This window comes from Rhinolophus sinicus, chromosome 17 (genome assembly GCF_057876585.1).
Source record: "Rhinolophus sinicus isolate RSI-liver-muscle chromosome 17, RSI-T2T, whole genome shotgun sequence".
NCBI classification, from domain to species: domain Eukaryota; kingdom Metazoa; phylum Chordata; class Mammalia; order Chiroptera; family Rhinolophidae; genus Rhinolophus; species Rhinolophus sinicus.
The window spans coordinates 26,705,352-26,720,576 of record NC_142517.1 but is presented as its reverse complement, the minus strand read 5'-3'; the positions used below and the strand labels follow the sequence as shown (position 1 = coordinate 26,720,576).

The following is a 15,225-nucleotide window of genomic DNA, read 5'->3' as shown; positions in this document are numbered from 1 at the left end:
GGGAGAATGTTTAGAAGTATCAAGAAAGTTCAGGAAAATGGCTGGTCATACGAGAGTCTTGCAGGAATGTACAGTTGCCTGGATACCAGCAATAACCAGTTAAGCCAGTGTTTCCCACACATTGGGCATGAAAATATCACCGTCATAATTTTTTCTCTATATCCAAATATCACTTCTGCTATTATTTAATTATTTTTATTTCAATAGATTCATTTTTATTTAAATTAAATATATCTAACTTATCCACACAGCAGCCAGAGTGGTATTTTTAAAATGTCAATCAGATCACATCACCCCTCTGCTCAAAATCTTCAATACCGTGCTTCCCCGAAAATAAGACCTAGCCAGACAATCAGCTCTAATGTGTCTTTTGAAGGAAAAATTAATATAAGACCTGGTATTATTATATTATATTATACCCAGTCTTATAATCAAATAAGTCTGGGTCTTATATTAATTTTTGTTCCAAAAGACACATTTGAGCTGATTTTCCTGCTAGTCTTATTTTCGGGGACACGGTAGCTTTCATCTGAATATAAATTGTCTACGAGGATCTACATGACTTGTGCCGTCTACCTTATCTACATTTGTCATCTCCGTTAGCTTCATCCACCGTGGCTTCCTTGCTGTGTCCCCCAACTTGTTAAGCTCATTCCTATCACAAAGTCTTTGCATTTTCAGGTGGCTCTGCCTGGAATGCTCCTCCTCTAGATGCCTCCTTGTCTTATAACCTTAATACACACAAGTCCCAAATATCTCTTTCTCAGAGAGGTTGGTTGTTCTGACCAACCTATCCAAAAGGGCACTTGCTCATACTACATGCCCTTTACCCCACTTTACTTTGCTTCTTAGCATTTAACACTATTCAAAATAGGTATTATATAATTACTCATTCCTTTAATTATTATCTGTCTTACCTGACTAGAATGTAAGCTCCAAGAGTTTAGGATCTTTACTTTTTAACTAAATATTGTATTCCCAGAAACTAGACTAGTGCCTCGTACACAGTAAGTGCTTAATAAGTAATTGTTGAATGGATGGACAGATAGATAAATGGAACAGATTTGATTGCCTAGGAGAAGACCCTATTATTTAATAAGGGAGGCTTCACAAATAAATGGGATGAATGGATTCGTCAATAAGGTTACAGAAAAAACCAACTAGCTTTTCCAAAAAAAGTGAATATAGATATCACCACCATGCAACTAGTAACTAAATATGTGTCCAGATGGATTAAAAATGTAAGTAATTTAGAGAAAATCATTTTAAAACACCTAAAAATATTGCTGAACTTTCTTCTGATTACTCATGGGGAAAGAACTTTCCCTACAGTAGAAAAATAATAAACAAAAGTATCAATACATTTGAATTCACAAATACTGTTAATTTCTTTAGAATACTTATTACACTAGGCATTGTTTATTTGTTTTTGTATTTCTCAGGGAGGTGAAAATTACAATCACAATGAAATGCTACTACACACACTGCACATTTATTACAATGGCTTAAAAAAACCCAAAACAAAAACAAAAACAAAAACAAAACTGGCAATACCAAGGGCTAGTGAAGAGGTGGTGCAACTGAAACTTTCACACAACCCTGGTAGGAATAACAAATTGAGAGCCATTTAGAAAAACAATTTAGTAGTTTCTTATGAAGTTAAATATATACTCACTCCACAACCCAGTGATCCCACTTTGAGGTATTTACCCAAGAGAAATGAAAATTTGTGTTCAAACATTTGTATGTAAATATTTATAGTGGTTTTATTTATTATTGACAAAACTAGAAATAACTCAGATGTGTATCCACTGGTATATGGATAAACAAAATGTGGGGTTCTATACACTGGAGTATTACTCAGCAATAAAAAAGTACAAAGTACTGACATACACAATAACATGGATGGATCTCTCAAACACTTTGTGCTAATTGAAAGAGGCCAGACTCAAAAGGCTATGTTCTGTATGATTCCATTTATATGACATTTTGGAAAATGCAAAACTACAGGGGTGGAAAACAGATGGGTGGTTTGCTAGGGGCTAGAGGTGGGAGAAGAGTTGACTATAAAAGGGCATGAAGAATATTTTTGGAGGTAATGGAAATATGTATTTTGACAGTGGTGCTCATTACCTGACTGTCTATATGTGTGGAAATTCCTAGAACTTTTAACTAAAAAGGTGAATTTTACCATATGTAAAATGTACCACAATAAATCTGACTTTTTAAAAGAAAACAATAAAATTAAAATGTAAGAAAACTTGAAAATGTTTTTTAAAGCATGACAAAGTATTTGTTAACATATAAAGAGTACATAAAATTAATAAGAGGAACACTGGTTGCTAAATACCAAAGGAAAAAAATGTTTGTTCTAACTAGTAATCAACTAGTATAAATTAAAGCACATCGACGTGCAATTTCCCACATTTATCCTCTTTCTCCATTGCTTTTTTAATAAGGTTAACACAGAATGCTGGTAACAGTGTAGAGGGATATATATGCTCACACAATTTTGGTGAGAGTGTAAATTAGTTCAAATCTTCCTAGGAAGAAGTCTGGCAAATGTATGTCAAGAGATTAAAAAGTGTCCATGCTTTTTGTTCCAGTAATGTTGCCTATGAGAATAGTTTTATTATAAAGACGGTTGGCACAAATTATTTATAGTAGTAAAAAGTTTAGAACAGCCTAACTGTCTTACATTAAGGTAATGTTAACAAATTTTGATTTATTCATTTGAAGAAATAATATAAGGCAGCCATTGAGAATGATATTTTTGAAGAATTTTTAATGATAGAAAAAGTGCTTATGAAATAATGGTAAGAATAGAGAATAGTATAAAAAGTGTAATCTCAACTGTGTAAAAGTATTCATACATAAAAACATTCTAGAAGACAGTTTACTAACATGTTGATCATAGTTATCTGTAGTAGGTGATTTTATTTTCTTTCATATTGGCTTCTATTTTTTAAAACAAATACCCTAAAAATGTTATTGCAAAAGAAACATTCTAAGGTTAAGGGGACTCAGCAGGTATCCCTGACTTTAGAATTTCAGATTACTGCTGTTATTGTTCCACAGAAACATACTCTCTTGAGAATCTGCTATACATGTGTGTTTTGTCTCCCAAAACCATAAGCCATAACATTTTGAAATAAAATATAACACTGTAATGTTGGAATATGTTAGATTTTTTTCTTAGAAATTAAAGTATGGCTCTGTTTATACTTCTGTTGTTACAGTTCAAACTTTTAAATACAAGATTCCAGATTCCAAAACTTCACTGCCCAATAAGGTAGCAACTAGTCACCTGTGCTACTGAGGTGAAGTGTGTTCAGTCCTGAGAGGCTGTGCAAATGGAAAATACACACCAGATTTTGAAAACTTTGAATAAAAAAGAGAATATAAGATACAGTGATTACATGTTGAAATTACATGCATATGTAAATTAAATAAAATGTAGGTTAAAATTAATTTTCCTTTTTTTTTTTTTTGGTGAGTAATTCATCTCATTACTATTACCTGTTTCTTTTTTACTTCCTCACTGTGGTTACTAGAAAATTTCAAGTTGCACTTGTGGCTCACAGTATATTTCTATTGGGCAGAGCTGCTTTAGTGTCTGTTCTCAATCTAGCCTCATATCCCCCCTCCCTCATGTTTGCACACGAATAAACAATACAGACCCCTCCCTCATTCCTCTTGTAAGATAAAATACGTTTTCTGCTGTTATCTGCTCGGGCTGCAATACTTTTCTCTACTTTAATTCATGTATAAATTCTATTGATCCTTAGGTCCAACTAAAAGGCTGATGAAGCTTTCTGCATCAATAGGGATTCTATTCAGCTGCATGCAGTAGAAACCACAGTTAGATACCTCAATCGAACAGGGATTTCTTCTCCTTGTGTGTCCAGAGGTGAGCAGTCCAGGAGTGAGGCGGCAGCTCCCTGGCATCATCAGCTTCCAGACTCTTTCTGCCTTTCTGTTTCCCCGTCGTCCTTGGTGTGCGGCTTCTCTGTTCATGGTCGCTTTATAGTCACAAGACAGCTGATCCACCTCCAGACAGAACGCTGCATTCCAGGGAGGGAGAAGAAAAGAAAGTAACAAGAATGAAAGGAGACATCTATAATAGGAAAGCAAACTTTTTCAGACCTCTTCAGCAGACTTTCACTTGTATCTTACTGGCCAGTAGTGAGTCAAATAGATACCCCATTTTGCAAGACAGAGAGAAAAATACAGTTCTTTTTGGTCTCACTGTTGTTTTCGTTCTTGTTGGCTTTGGGTTTTGATTTTTGCTGGACACCTTGCTGCAAGGATATATTAGTAAGGAAAAGGGATTCTAGTAGTGGCTTCCCACATCTTTGATTTTACGGGTCAAAATTTATTTCCCTGGATAGTGCTAGATACACAATGAAAGCTCCAAAGCCTGTCTGAGCTGTCAACTCTAGAACCCAATTATATAGAGAGGGTATTTTTATTTTATGATCCAGAAAAATGGAACCTATACCCACTATTCAGCAACAGAGGATTGGATGGGTACATTATGGTATACCCACCCACTTGGAATACTATGCAGCCTTAAAAATTATGAAGTCAATATATGTTTCTTAAAATGAAAAGATAAGCATGATAAAATTTCAAAAGTTAAAAAAATAAATCACATAACTATATGGTATGTTCTGGTTTAAAAACATACATTTATGTATGTATGTATGCAATTACTGGCAGTGTATGCATAAAACTATTAGTATTGAACACTTGGATTATGGACAAATTTTTTTTCCTATTTTTTCTTTAAAATTTTTTTTAAAATGTGGAAAGTTTGTGTATCTAATACTAAGTAAGTTCTCCATACCTAGGGGTCAAGTGTGGGGACTTTTTTTTTGTTTGTTTTTTTGGCTGGTCAAGCCAACAGCGATCAGCAGCAAAATGGTCAAACTTTGGGCACACAAACTGCAGACCAGCTGCTGTCCTGGTGGCTTCTCTTAACTCAACACAAAATGATTACTTCAGGAGGAGTCACTTCTGCTTTTCTTAGGGGCTTGGCACCCTGCCTGCCTCCTGCCTTTAGCATTGTGTCAGGAAAGTTTTTTTGTGTTATTTTTTGTACTTTCTTTTTCCTTTTCTAGCCACCATGGGAACCAAAGCCTGTCCTCTGGCTGCCCATTGTGAAGGCCGAGGCGCTGAGCTGCGTGAGCTTGGAGAGCCCAGCTTTGGAACATAGGCGTGCGTGGTGCGTAGCCAAGGCCCCTGCGCACAGAGCCGGCGGATTAAGCACACGTAGGCCTGGCCCATCCGGCTCACTCGTCCACGTCCTGGTGGAATGATTAGTCCCCAGTAGCAAGCCATGTGAGTTGTTTGGAAATACCTGTTTTCCTTGCCTGCTCCCTACCCTGAGCACGTAGACTTGCTTCTGTCAACAGCCTAATAGTCATCACATGGTCAGCACGTCACAGTGTACTCAGGGTTTCACCCAAACCATCCATTCTGGGAGAAGGAACAGCAGAGTGGTTGGGTATAGCTTCATTTCAGGCACCGGCCAGCTGTTCAAAGAATGGCCCTGCACTTGGCTTATGGCCTAAAGCTTGCTGAAATTGTTTAATGATCATTTCGCACTAACTTTTGCCTCCTGGAGTTTTCCTCCTGGAGAGCTGAGGCTAGAAAGTGAGTCATTACCTACCCAGTGTGATGGAAGAGTGGTACCAGAGGGGCTCTGAGGTTTCCTCAGCCCTGCCGATTCCCTGTTCTATCTCAGAGCCCTGTCCCTAACTCACCAACATTAATTTGAAGAGAGAAGTGGCAGGGCCCTGGGAGGAGAGCTGGCCCATGTAAGAAGGAGTGTGACTTGCAAATTAGACAGGACAGCTGCTGGCTGTTGTGTATTTTTTACCTGCTGCTTTAGGATAAGCAAGAACCCTCAGGAGTAAAAACGTGGCTATTTTATTTTTCGGGGACCTTGGGAAACCAAATGATACAAATAGCAGAGTAATGCCAATGAAACTGTCTCTGAAGCACTAATTAACGCTAATTACAGATTCCAGGAAGATGCTATGTGATTTTCTGTACCTTCAGTGTTGCCATTTTTGCTTGCAAAAAAAAGAGATAAATGGAGGCAATGAAACAGATTAAGTCAATTCTTACGTGGAAAAAGTCTGAGTTCTCATATGCTTTCAGCTGTTTTTGGTCTCTTGATTATGTTGACTGATACTAGCATCTTGTTTTCATAAGTGAATGTTACAATTTATTTCTGTTACCAATTAGCAATTGTAAATGCCAGATCAGTAGTACAGAAATTGAATACAGATTTGCCCTAAGACAACTTTACTTTTATTGGTAAACAGCATGGTCAGTAGTAAAGATTGCTTGAAATATAATTATGCAAGTGGAATCCATCGCTATATGATTCAAATGGGTTGTTTGTAGGAAAATAAATTTGCTGTAGACATACAGCAAACACTTACTGTCATGCAGGGTGTCATGCGGGGGTCTCAGCTCCCGCTCCCTGCACAAGAATGCAGGATATGGTAAGGCCAAAAAGGAACACCCACGGAGCCATAAATAGGGGAGTCATACCACTATATTCTCGCTGGCGGCTGGGTTGGAGACACAGGAAGTAGAATCCACGCAATCCGCAATCCGCCATCTGCTTCTCTGCCTGCCAACCAACCTTACTTGCTAACTGCAATGTGCCATGCTAACTGCAATCCGCTCTTGCTAGCTCAGCCTGGGCAGTTATCAGTGGCTAATTATCAGTGGCTAACCAGGAACAGCTGATGACCTACTACCTGAGCCAGCACCTTTCCACGTGAGGCCAAGAGCCTGGAAACTGCTCTCTGGGATTCTGTCCCCACACTTATTTAATTTCCAGTCTCTGACCTGCCTAGGGACTTCACAGAATGTAGATCATGCAATCGACAAAAATTTATTAAGTGACAGCTCTGTGTGGGATACCATTTTGATCACCTCCTATTCACCCCATATTGAAAGAGGGATTTCCCACCCTAAATTGTACAAAATGGCCAAACATCCTACACCTGACTCTACATAGATGAGCTTCACAGCAGTATATTAGTCACGCATACTTCCAGCCTGTGGGAGAACATCACACACCATGGAGGGTCACAGGAGGGTTGCATCTAGGAATCAAGTGAACAAGCAGGGGTTGTGGGAGGTAGGCTTTACAGGAACAAGAGGTAGGGTGACCCCTGGTTTCCATGGGAGGGTGTGACTGGCTTATTTGAATAATTGTACAGGCTGGCAGGAAAGTAATATCCATTAGGTTCTGAGGACCAGGTGAAATGTAGCTGGTCCGGCTAATGGGGGAACCAGCCAAGGGGGGCGTTTCCCACTGGGTAGGGTTATCTGGCAAAAGCAGGAGAGCTCGTGGTTAGGTCTCTGGGGTCCTGAGAGGCTTACAGATGTCAAGACAGCACATGAAATTCAGGCCTTACACTAGAGACACAAAAGAGTAAGACATGGTTCCTGACTGCAAAAGGGCTTGAATTTTCTGGGCTGGGCTGGGAGTGGAGGGTTGGGTGCGGGAGTATCAAGCTATTCAAAATGGTTCTGACTGAGCACAGGAGGACTTCTGAGTATATAGAGGAAATGGGGCACAGTAACCAGGACAGATAGACTTCAGAAAAAACATGGTGCTGAGCTAGAATCTCAAGGTAGATAGGATGCATGATTAGAGGGAAGCAAGTATGGAGGCATTTCAGAGGAGGAATGAGGTGAGAAAGTCTTTGCTTCTGTTTAGAGAACATTCAATTCATTGATTCAACATATACTTATTGAGGGAATGCTCAGGGTACAAGCATTTCAGGGTGTAGGTTAAAAAAGAGGCAGGCCTTGCCCGTTGGGCTGTCTGGTCCGAGTTGAGGAAGGCATCTGGCTGGGGCCTACCATCCACTGAGGGCCTCAGACGTGGACTTTGGACATAATTGCCAATGAGGTAAAACAACCACAGAAATACACCAATGGGAGATGTTCAGTTTGTAATGTTAATGTTTGTAAACATTTAAAATATTATACATTGCAATTTCAATATCTTTTTTAACATTTATTTTTTAGTATACCAGGACCTCAAAAAAATGGGACTATCCCTGGTGTCCCTCAACTTCAGGGAGGCCATGCTAACTAGACTGCTCCCTGGAGCCCCCCTTCCATCACAGCCAGGCTGGTGCTTCAGGGCTCACCTCCAGACTCCCTCCTCCTTGTTCACGCTGAGCCTTCCCGTCTCAGCACCCCCCAGAGCACTCTGAGTTTGTTCTCTGCTGTGGAGCGGTTGGTACTTAATGCTCCAGCCAACTGGGCTATCCAGCATGTATAGGCAGGCACAAAAAGAAGCCTCTGAATTGATGAGGGGAGCTCTATGTTCTTTCCAGTACAGGGCAGTCATTTTCGGGTTGTCCAGTATGAGTGTGTACCCCTAAGATATTTATCAGAGACTTGTTTCACCTCTTGTACTTGGCAACAGAAGCACGTAGATGCGTAGCAACATGTCCTCAGGTTTGTTCTCATTTTATATCCCAAATATACTCTGAGAGAAAAGATAAAGGAGTATTCTTTGGCTCCAGAAAATTCATTATGTCTTCGTTTTCTTCTCTTCCTTAATGAATGACTATGTGCTATGTGTTTTTTATTTGTGACCCACCAAATAATTTAGCTGGTAAGATATGAAGAGAAAGAAACCTCACCATATCTTCAGGAATCAACAATGACAACAACAAAAAACTTAAAAAGAGAAGGAAGAAAACCTTTTATGGATACAGTTATCCCAGTTGGCAGCAACGAAGTCTAAAAGCTATAATATAAAATGGCTAAAATTCTCATGGCAAAAAAATGAACTTGTCCCCAAATAACTGGCTGTACAGATGAGCCCAAAAAGTTTCAGCACAACCAAATTAATAGTTTGGTTTGGGAGGTTAGATATACCCAAACATCACATTAGCCAATTCTGAGAACTGTTTGCAGACTTTTAAAGACAACTGTGCTACCTTTACAATGACCTCATGGGTAACAATGTTCCCAGATCTGGACATCAGGAAATCTTTAAGTATGTACCAGATCAGTTAAAAGGAAGCCATGCCGACCCTAAAAGTGATTATGAGTTCAGTTGACACCTTAGTAGGAAAACAAAATATCCAAAGTCTGTTAAAGAGTTACTAAGGCATAAAATGTCCTGGAACAGGGAATCATTGTACTGTACATTCTTGCAGGAGTTGTAACATTTCAGATGTGTTCTTTCAGACTGGAGATTATTTGGGAAATGAGTGTATAAGAATCATGAGACAGACAAATCACCACTCACATCCTGAAGAAATTCCAATTTCATCTTTGACTGTGGTTTCCTTTGGAACCCTGAGTTGCTTTCGAACCGTAATGCATGCTTAAAAATGACCAAAGGGGCTCTCGTATGCAGCTTGGGGAGATATAAATATGAGATGAGAGAATACTAGACACTGAAATAATGTGGGAATTGCTAAAGCACTAGTTTCAGCCCTGGATCATTTAGTGCTGCAGTTTTGCTCCTGATCGGCTCGGTGAGCTTTTGGTTAGGGAGGTCTTTGCACCCTGGGCTCACTCCACCCAAGCCCGGGAGGTACTATGGTTTTCATCTTCTCTCTCACTCATCAAAACGTACTGTCCGGAATCTAAGGCAGCTCTATGAGAGAGTAATTACATGAACACAGGCACATGTAACTTCATTTTGTTTTATACTCAAGCTGCCTTATCAGCTAATTTAGCCCCTCTACACTGTTTGCCAGGGTCCTCTCGGGCCAGGACGAAGGTGAGGTGAGTGCCTTACTCACCTTGGGCACAAACTTTAAGAGGATGTCAAAAAACTCAGCAATCAAGGTGATTATTTTAATGCAATGTTTTAAAAACAAAATTGACAAACCATGGCTCACAGGCCAGCTGCCAATTATTGTAAACCAAGTTTTATTAGAATCAGGGCCAGGATTTGAGCAAAATGAGGGAGGCAGGATCGTGCAAGTGCAGCCTCAGAGCCTGTCTGTAGGTATATTTTTATTGTTTATCACGGTTTCTTTGCATTAATTTTGGTTTTTAATAATTATCCCACTTTCTAAACTGCCTTCCATCCTTCCTCCCACTCCCATCAATCTCCGTCGTGACTAGTTGGGGTCTAGTGCAGAAAGCAGACCCCACCCCATCAGTGCTTTCTTCCTTCTTAGGCATGTAATCAACCTCACACTTTGTTCTCCTATTGTCCTGTCCTTCCCAGCTCACAGCTAGCTTAATCCCACCACAGGTGGTCATTTTCTTATATCCCTACATGTGTAATTAGTTTTTCAATATCCTTTTTCTTCCTCTCTTCAAATTAGCAGGATGAATTTTTACTTAAGATATTAAAAAGAAACCTGATCTGGAAGTGAAAGAAAGCATTGTCAAAACCCTGCATCAACAGGGCGACCTTGGGCAGGTTCCTGCGCTTTGATGGAGCTGGTGTCTCTGTTTGTCAAGTCGGTGGGTTTCGTTGACTGATCTTTGGCTTTCCTTTGAGCTGTACGATTTTGGGATCAGAGGTTATATTACCTGAATTGCTAAAGGTCTTGACAGTACCTGAAGGTTCAGGTACTCCATTTGTGAATTAAGTACTCATATGTCACACACACACACACACACACACACACACACACACACACACCATTTTTAAAAATTAGAGTATTACATTTGCTTTCAATCTAAATAAGTTATTTATTTAATGGCCTGTAAGTAGCTACTTCAGTGTGTCTCATGAACAGTACAGGACCATACCTGAAGAAGCATTCATCAAAAAAGAGCTCAGATTACAGACATAGTGTTATCCTGTGTATATGCATTTAAAGCACCTAAACAGGTATACTTTAACTAGTTTTTTAAAAATGTTTATTGAATAAGTAGAAACAGCTCAAAACAACTACAAAAATTAAAGAACCTACATCTATGATGGAGCTACATTAAAAATCATTTATGTTAAATTCAGTGTTTTAAAAAACGCTTATCTTTAAATCAGCAATATTTCATTTTAATATGGAAAATTTCTTGAATTTTGACAGCATGCCTAAGCATACACAGCTTACACATAATCTCCATGGAAATGACCCTGTGACCTCTTCATTTTATTTAGATCAGTATGGCCAGAAGTGACCACCTCTTCCTCCTAGATGCAAATGCTGTGAAGAAAACCACACGAAACCACGGGAGTTGGGGGTGGGGAAGTATGAGAAGCTGAAATGGGCAGTGAGCCAGGAAGGCCCGCCCGGGGAGCTGAAGGCTTTCTGAACCCGCAGAGGCTCAGAAGCCCCAGAAAAGCCATTTTTAAATTGTCTCCATGCCTGGTTTGGCAGAATGCGTCCAGGTAGCTACTACTCCCTCCCCCAATTTCATGGGTGGACATTTTGTCTTTATAGAAAGTGTGCACTGATCAAATTGATAGAAATATTAGGTTGGTGCAAAAAAACCGCAATTACTTTTGCACCAACATAATATAGATTTTTCTCAAATGAGGACTATTTAAGGTTAGTCTCCTCTCCTTGCTTTCCATTTTACCCCAGATCCAGTCCTCCCTTTATACAGAATGATGCTGAGTGAGTTTTCACCACTCCAATCTGATCACAAGCTTTCTTCAGGAAATCCCTGGACTTACTGGATAAAGGGCAAAACCCTTGGCTCAACACACAAGCCCTGGTGTGAGCTCGTCCCTGCCTTCAGCTCTGGCTGCAGACCCTACCATGCGTATCACAGCTCAACAGTCTTTAGCCTACATAATTTTTACTTCATTTTCTTTTTTCTTGAGGTATAACAAGTGCACTAATCACAGTGTCCAACCTTATGGTTTCAATGCATTTTTGTACCTGTATGTAACCACACCCAAATCAATACAGAAAACATTTTTCCCACTCCATAAGTTTCGCTTGGGCCCCTTCCCACTCTATACACACCCTACCCACCACCCCAGGTTTGGCCTGTTCTTAAGTTTTATATGAATACAACCATACAATATGTATTATTTTGTCTGTCTCCTTTCAACATAAATGTTTATGAAATTCATACGCATACATGCTGTACATATATTTAATTCATTTTTTCTTGCTGCATAGTATTCCACTCTATGAATATATCACAGCTTCCATATCCCTTATCTTGCTTCTTCTTCATATTTCTCTTATGGCACTTAGTGTAGTAGAAGGTTTGAATGAAAAGGCACTCGGAGCCATAGCCACTGCCTGGGAGGTGGTTTCCTGAGGCCTCAGGGACACTCACTCCTGGTGTATTGTCTGACTTGGAGTCTGGCTGCCATCAGCCTGAATTGTGAGATTCGGCAGAGGGGCTCAGAGCAACCATGTCCTCGGACTCAGTTAGAAAGTGAGCACCCATTTATTTATTTATAATCAGAAATATAACTGTCATATATTCAGGTGAATACATTTCATATATTTTAAAAATGGCTCTGTAATATTTATGTAGCCTTTCTTCCAAGGAATGATGAATACCTTTAAATAATGAGTTGTCACAATATTGTGGTAAATAGACTGTTGGGATTTACAAATGAAGAATTTGGGACAAAAGGAAGAACTGAGGCTACCCAAGGCAAACTGGTAAGGGAAAACACATCAGCTGTAACCATATCTCTGCTTTTTTTATTTTCCTCCTCAAGCAGGGCAGCTAAGTGGTTAAAGCTACAGGCTCTGGGGCCAGAGGCTTGTGCGTTCAAATATGTGCTCTGCCCAACTCTGTGACCATGGGCAAGTTAAACACTGCTTCACCATGCCACCAAGATGAAGAGGATGACAATAGGAGTTCAAGGAGCTGACAGAGGCAGATTTGAACAATGCTGGTGTGAAGCAAGCAATGAAAAAATGTTTAAAATGTTTTTATTGTCTTGGGATCCATACATTGTCACTTTTCTCATTTTCAGAAAATTAGATCACATTTAGAAATTACTACCTACTAAGGCCTCCGCTTGAAGTCATGACCTTTAAATTCCCCAAGGACAGGTATTTCTAGAGAAGAACACATGTTCTTTTGATGGCTACTATAAGATTAGGGAAAAAAAGACCAAACATTAGTCAAAGCGTCTCAAGGTGATTAAAATGTTATAAATAAATATCCCAGGGTAGTTAAAATGTTTTACATAAATATATTCTGTTAGGGACACAGTTTCATTTATCTGTTTTGCTTGTGCTGTTTAGCATGCTCACCTAGAAAAGCAGGGAATCTGAAGCATTATTAAAACTGAGGCCTCTTCTGGGACGTTGCTAAGGAAATTTCACAATCCAGGGCTACTAATTAAAATTAATTCTATTTATTTTGCATAAATTAGGTCTTAATGAGGTGAGAAACTGCAGTAAAATAATTAAAGAATGAAAATATATTCTCTGAATAAAAACAAAAAAGGGAGGCTTTCCACTCTCAGTTCTATCTTGTTTTTCTTTAGCTGAAGTTGGATAAAAAGAAAACAGCTCTGAGAACAGAGAGATGGAAAATCAAAACAAAATCTTTCATGTAATTAGCTTACACAATCTAGGCAGGGCAAATAAGAACACCTGTGAATGGTAGAGAATGAAGTCTTTGTAGCCATCGAAAGATAAGCCACTCAGGGGCTCTTTACCTCAAGACCAGTCCAGAAATAAAGGACAGGTGCCCAGGAAAGGATTGGATTCCAAGCCATAATGACGTGAATATGAAAAGTTAAGAATTACTTCTCAAAAGAACCAGATTATGTCATAATCATTTGTATCTTTCATACTCTTAAAAAATAACTTGTATCAATGAATGTGTTCAAGTTCTATTCTTTTAATAAAAGTAATTATTTTTACAGAGAGAGAGAGAGAGAGAGAGAGAGAGAGAGAGAGATGCAGAAGTCTGAATATTATTATGTGTTAGATTTTAAAAAAACATGACAGACCCAGTGAGACTTCTTGGGAAAGGCAAATTCCAGTTTGCCAGTTCTTGGTAAGATTCCGTGTTAAATACAGGAACAGGGTGGGGCATTGGGTCTCCTGGAATCAGAGGTCACAGTCTAGCTGCAATCTGTCTGAAAAACCATTTTAGATGATTTACACCGGGTTTAAAAATATTTGAACCCTAACTCTCAAAAAAAGAAGACAGTACATGTTTTTAAATCCTAATTTCGGTCTTCTCTCACAAACCTTGATGTTCTAGCAACACTGGGCCAGGGTTCCTGCCTACCAATAGTTGGCAGTACCTGGTACTTGAGCAATGGCTGCTCCTCTGTCGTTTAACACGGCCCCGGTTTGGTCTGCCCCACCCATCTATTACCTGCTGGAACCTGGAGGCTTTTGAGGTTTTACCCTTGCCAAAGGTATTTATGTTGGTGGAGGTGTCTTACGGGTGAAGGACAGTAGGAACTTTGGAAAATCTTTTTCAAGGCAAAATAGATCTGTGTCTGTTTGAAGGCAAACAGATGGGAGTATTATGGGATTTCTTTGGGGATTCTAATGGACAGATCTTTGCTCCCCTTGTAAGATGGCACCAGTCACCTCTCAGGTAGCTATCGGGGCATACATATTTGGATTACTACCTCCAGACTAAACTTCTCCATGGCAGGAGACCCAATCTCATTCATCATGTCCCCAGTTTAGCACAGTGTGTGGCACAAAGTTGACAATAAATACCTATTAAATGAATAAAAGCACAGATGGCTGTAATGTTCTCCATCCTCTAAATTAAGCATGAGGAAGTATTTGCTTTTTAAAAAAGAGTAACTTAGTTCTCTGGATATCATCCCTTCCCACCATACATGAAAAATCTCCATTCTCTTTTCCCTTATGACGCTCAGGAAATTCACCTCCTACCAACCAGCAAACTAGATGGGAAAATCACTGGGCCACTTCTAGAGTCCCTTCCAGCACTTAATATGAGCCTTACAGGAAATGAGCTAAGAGTGTACCAACTGACCTCCAGTCGCATTACAAGGAGGAACACAGGGCATTAATCACTTGCATATCTGAGCAATATTAATCAGAGCACACCACAAAGTCAATGAATATCTCTTGTGTGAACCAGCTGCTTTCATTTTGCTAAAAGGACACTGGGTTTTCGGATTCCGACATACTTGGCCTGATTACCCCAGGATAATGATGAGCAAATGTTGGCTGTTCATAAAGCCTGCTTATAAACCAGGGATTCCAAATTCAGAAGCCCACAGGGCCAGGCAGGTAAGGGACGTGAGTGAAACTTGCTGGGTCAGTCACAAGGGACAGC

The 15,225-nt window shown here is 39.5% G+C and overlaps 1 protein-coding gene across 1 annotated transcript in view; it reads right to left on the bottom strand.

The window, feature by feature from the left end:
• TIPARP (TCDD inducible poly(ADP-ribose) polymerase) overlaps positions 1–15,225 on the bottom strand; it is a 116,152-nt gene that overhangs the window by 78,631 nt on the left and 22,296 nt on the right. The window contains exon 2 of the mRNA XM_019731964.3: positions 3,871–4,064. The gene's annotated coding sequence lies outside the window, so the exon portion shown is untranslated. The remainder of the gene's footprint in view (positions 1–3,870; positions 4,065–15,225) is intronic.